Source organism: Austrofundulus limnaeus, unplaced genomic scaffold (assembly GCF_001266775.1).
Source record: "Austrofundulus limnaeus strain Quisiro unplaced genomic scaffold, Austrofundulus_limnaeus-1.0 Scaffold334, whole genome shotgun sequence".
NCBI classification, from domain to species: Eukaryota; Metazoa; Chordata; class Actinopteri; order Cyprinodontiformes; family Rivulidae; genus Austrofundulus; species Austrofundulus limnaeus.
This window is the reverse complement of record NW_013952736.1, coordinates 111,777-117,160: the sequence shown is the minus strand read 5'-3', so window position 1 is coordinate 117,160 and position 5,384 is coordinate 111,777. Positions and strand designations below refer to the sequence as shown.

The window sequence follows — 5,384 nt, the reverse complement described above, 5'->3', positions numbered from 1 at the left end:
ACTACTGATGAATTACTGAGTAACTACTGACGAACTACTGATGAATTACTGAGTAACTACTGACGAACTACTGAGTAACTACTGAGTAACTACTGACAAACTACTGATGAATTACTGAGTAACTACTGACGAACTACTGAGTAACTACTGAGTAACTACTGACGAACTACTGAGTAACTACTGAGTAACTACTGACGAACTACTGAGGAATTACTGAGTAACTACTGACGAACTACTGAGTAACTACTGACGAACTATTCCATAGTTACTCAGTAGTTACAAAGGACACTAAAGAGGAACTACTCAGGGACTACAGAGTACTTAGTAGTTACTGAGTAGTTACCAAGTTGTTTCTAAGTAGTTATTGAGTACTTACTAAAGACACCAAAGAGGTACTGCGGAGTAACTACTGAGTAGTTAATTAGTAGTTACTAACGATACCAAAGGAGAACTACTGAGTACTTAGAAAAAACTGAGTTACTACTAAGTACCTATTAACTAGTTATTGGGGACACCATTTAAGAACTACTAAGTAGTTTAGCATTACTTACTCAGTAACTGACCAGTACTTTTTGGTTTTTGTGTACCCTGAAGTAAAGTGAAGCATCGTCCCAAGTAGTTACTGAGGAACTAGTCATTACTACTTGAGTAAGTAATGAGTGGTTCCTTAGTAACTACTTCACTTTACTTCAGGGTACACAAAAACAGTAAGTACTGGTCAGTTACTTAGTAAGTATTGACTATTTCCTCAGTACCTACTAGGGACGATGCTTCACTTTACTTCAGGGTACACAAAACTGTAAGTACTGGTCAGTTATGTAGTTAAAAATGATAAACTACTCAGTTTCTACTCAGTGTCCTTAGTAACTACTCAGTAGTTACTAAGTCATTTCTAAGTTTTGTGGGTTTGTGGGTTGGCAGGGGGGCGGGTGTCCCTGGCCAGAAGCTAATACTAGTTGGGGGCCATGGCATGGAAAAGGAATTTTGAGATTTTATCATAATATCATCAAAACATTCAGAGAATCTGGACAAATCCCTGCAAGTCAGCAGCAAGGCTGAGAACCAACATTGAGTGTCTGTGATGTTCAACCCCTCAGGCAGCACTGCATTAAAACCCAACATCATTCTGTAACATATTACCACAGTAACACTTCACAAAACCATTGTCAGTGAACACAGTTTGTCACTTCATCTATAAGTGCAAGTTAAAACTCTACCATGCAAAGCTAAAACGATACATGAACAACACCCAGAAATGTCGCCGGCTGCTCTGGACCCGAGCTCATCTGAGATGGACTGATGCAAAGTGGAAAAGTGTCCTGTGGTCTGACCAGTCCACGTTTCAGATTGTTCTTGGAAATCATAGACCTTGTGTCCTCCAGGTCAAGGAAAACCGTTTAAAGGACTGTTTAAATTGTTCTCTGAGCTAAGTTTAAAAAACCAGCCTCTCCGATGTATGGGGGTGGGTAATATCACATCTGTGAAGACACCATTAATGCTGAAAGCTACATACGGGTTTTGGAGCAACATATGCTCCCATCCAAGCCACGTCTTTTTAAAGAACGTCCTGCTGATTTCAGCAAGACAATGCCAAGCCACATTCTGCAGGTGATCCAACACCAGGGCTTCATAGTAAAAGAGTGCGGGTACTAGACTGGCCTGCCTGCAGTGCAGAACTGTCCCATTGAAAATGTGTGGAGCATTACGAACAGTAAAATATGACAACAGAGTTGTTCATCAAGCAAGAATGGGACAGAATTCCACAAACAAAGCTTCAACAATTAGTGATGTCTGTTTCCCAACACTTATTATGTTTCATCTGGTTTCATGTTTTTATTTTGACTTTATTCTGATTTTTCTGTCATGGTCCTCTGTTTTCTTCCTCCTGTCTGCCTTTGCTCCAGCCCTGCCCACTCACACCTGATCCTCATGTTTCTCCCCCAGGTGTTTCCTGTTTGTGCTCATTAGTYTCACCTTTATATTCTGTGTCTTGTCTTCACTTCCTCGTCGTGTCATTATGCTGTTTACAGCCTGTATGTTTGTTGCCTTGCCTTGCCTTGCCTTGCCTTGCCTTGCCTTGCCCGCCTTGCCTTGCCTTGCCTTGCCACAAGTGAGTTTTTGAGCTGCCCTGTCAGTATTTTTTGTTTTATTAAATCCTTATTTTTGCCTTTTTGAAGCTGCCTGCACCATGGATTCATTCTTTTCGCCAATTCGTAACAGAATGATCAGACCAACATCTGAACCCAACAGGCAGTTTTTCTCCTCTCCACCCACAACTTGTACATTGTCAGCTTCTCCCCTCTCAAAAATCCTGGGGCTCCTGGAGGGGATGCAGGGTGAGCTAGCTGGCTTTAGGGGACTCTTCGCTTCAGGGGTCCCATTGAAGCTAGTGGCGCCAGGGGTTTCTGAAGCCCACCCTCCCCACCCCTCTGATTTGGACCCTCCAGCTCTAGTTCCTGTGGGCCCTCCTGCTCTGGTTCCTGTGGGCCCTCCTGCTCTGGTTCCTGTGGGCCCTTCCAGCTCTGGCTCTGGTTTATGCTGGTCCTGCCCCGGCTTTGGTTCCTCCGGACCCTCCAGTTCTGGTTCCTGTGGGCTCTCCAGCTCTTGTTGGGCCTCCTGCTGAGTCCTCTGCTCCTGAGGATCCTGGTTCGGTGGCCGTCGCCTCCATGTCACCTGGGTCGGCTGACATCGCCTCCATGTCGCCTGGGTCAGCTGCCGTCGCCTCCATGTCTGCTCCTGCCTCCTCCCTTGGTTCCACGTCTGCTCCTGCCTCCTCCCTTGGCTCCATGTCTGCTCCTGCCTCCTCCCTTGGCTCCACGTCTGCTCCTGCCTCCTCCCTTGGCTCTACGTCTGCTCCTGCCTCCTCCCTTGGCTCCATGTCTGCTCCTGCCTCCTCCCTTGGCTCCACGTCTGCTCCTGCCTCCTCTCTTGGCTCCAAGTCTGCTCCTGCCTCCTCCCTTGGCTCCACATCTGCTCCTGCCTCCTCTCTTGGCTCCACGTCTGCTNGCTCCTGCCTCCTCTCTTGGCTCCACGTCTGCTCCTGCCTCCTCCCTTGGCTCCACGTCTGCTCCTGCCTCCTCCCTTGGCTCCACGTCTGCTCCTGCCTCCTCCCTTGGCTCCACGTCTGCTCTTGCCTCCTCCCTTGGCTCCACGTCTGCTCCTGCCTCCTCCTTTGCCTCAACATCTGCTCCTGCCTCCTCCTTTGCCTCAACGTCTGCTCCTGCCTCCTCTCTCTCGGCTCCTGCGGCCCTGTCTGGAGTGGGGGTGTCACCAGGTCGACCTCCTGACATTGGCTTCTACAGTTGGGAGGTTCATGGTCGGCCTCCTGAACTTTATTGGTTTCCGGGGCCTGTATGTTTTGGGACGTCGGGAGCCGTCCCTTAATGGGGGGCTATATTATGTTTCGTCTGGTTTCATGTTTTTATTTTGACTTTATCCTGATTTTTCTGTCATGTTCCTCTGTTTTCTTCCTCCTGTCTGCCTTTGCTCCAGCCCCACCCACTCACACCTGATCCTCATGGTTCTCCCCCAGGTTTTTCCTGTTTGTGCTCATCAGTCCCACCTTTACAGTATATTCTGTGTCTTGTCTTCACTTCCCCGTCAGGTCATTGTTTGGTTATGTTCTGTATTGTTTCTTGTCTTGCCTAGCCACTCAGAGTTTTTGAGCTGCCCAGTCAGCACCTCTTTTTGTTAAATACTTTGTTTTTAGGAACCTTGAAACTGCCTGCATCATGGGTTCATTCCTGCCTGAGATTCATAACACTTATTGAGTGTTGTTAAAAGGAAAAGTGATGGAACACAGTGGTAAACTGTCCCAACTCCACTGGAAAGTTTTGCAGGCATCAAATTCAAAATGAGTGAATATTTGCCAAAAAAACAAAGTTTATCCATTTGAACATTAAATATCTTGTCTTTGTAGTGAATTCAATTGAACATATGTTTAAAAGGATTTGCAAATATGTTTTTATTTATGTTTTGCATAACGTCCCAACTTCATTGGAAGTGGGATATTTGGGGTTTTACTGTCAGAATAATCTTGTAATTTAAAACTAACTGTGGTTTAAATGTTAAAATACTGTTCATACATGAACCTCTAGATTTTACTTTTTTTAAGATGACTAATAGTTTCGAGTCTTAGCCCTGTTTGGATTAGCTGTTAGCTCATCGCTCAACAAATAAAATATCATTGTTTCATAACCTTTTTACATTACCTCACATCAAAAGATCTGAACTAGTTCTTTAAAGTGAGAATCAACATTCTTTCAACAGGGACGGCTTCTAAAAAGTGTTTTTATGATTTCTCAACTCTATTTAAAAGCAAATATTGATTAAATCAGCAAAATGTGAGAGGTGATGATGTTTCTGCAGGTGTCTGAGTGAGTGTGAGAGTTCACTTGTCTGTAGTGTTAGCAAAATATCTTATGAACCACTGCATGGGTTTGAGCGAAACTCTGAAATTCATTATTGAAATAGTATTTGTTGCTTGAGAGGATTTACAACGTTTGATCAAAAACAGCTCCACATCCAAGCGTTCTCAGCAGAAAAATTATTTTTATAAAAGCCGACAGGGGATGTGCATTCCTTTAAGAAATTCTAGCCATTCAATTTTAACAAACTTTATTGTTCTTATCCGTCGCACTTTTTTCTTTGTCAGTGTTCCTGAACTGTTACTCAACTGGACAAAAATTCTTAACTTGCTGCAATAAGCTGGAGGAGTGCAGTTACAGTAACTCCCACTGCCTTGTACCAAATCCTGTACAGTCATTTTTTATTTTTATTTTTTCCATTTGAGACAGAGTGATGAGCACTTTAAATGGGAGGAATCCAGCCTTCAACGCAAAGTGACGCTGCAGTTGGATCAAATGCTGGAGTAAACTTGCCCAACAGGTCAGTGTTTCTGAAGCACCGGCCTTGAGAACAGAAGGTGAGGCAGATGTGAGTCTGAGAAGCAGAAAACAACGATTTGAGCAACGAAGGTCAAATCAGAAAAAGGTTTTGATTGAGCAGAGCGGAGGAGAAACTGCAGGGAAATCAGAAAACAGACAACAGGTGAGTGTTGGGATGAGGGGGAACAGGGAGAGCCCGTGTGTGTAGTCCAAACTAAAGGTAGTGAGCAGCACCCACTGCGTTGCCAAACATCTCCCTGAGGTTTTGGGCTTTGAAGAGAGCTCTGCCATGACCGTAGTGTGTTCATCACTCCTGCCTGGGTTATTAACTGCATCACTGCAGACCTGATGCAGTGATGAGCAGGTCTGTGCCTGCAGGACGGGTCCTCATTGTCTCCTGTCTGAGAGCGTGCATCCATGCATCCATATGTCTGCACGGCTGGGAGTGTGTGTGTGTGTGTGTGTGTGTGTGTGTGTGTGTGTGTGTGTGTGTGTGTG

General features: G+C 45.1%; 1 protein-coding gene across 2 annotated transcripts in view; it reads left to right on the top strand.

Annotated features, from left to right (window-relative positions):
- Positions 1–5,384, top strand: part of slc6a4a (solute carrier family 6 member 4a) — a 31,013-nt gene that overhangs the window by 11,025 nt on the left and 14,604 nt on the right. Inside the window, exon 1 of one of the 2 annotated variants that reach the window (XM_014022537.1) lies at positions 4,785–5,049. The exons of the other annotated variant lie outside the window; for it this stretch is intronic. The gene's annotated coding sequence lies outside the window, so the exon portion shown is untranslated. Of the gene's footprint in view, positions 1–4,784; positions 5,050–5,384 lie in introns of those variants that run through there. 2 annotated transcript variants of the gene reach the window in all.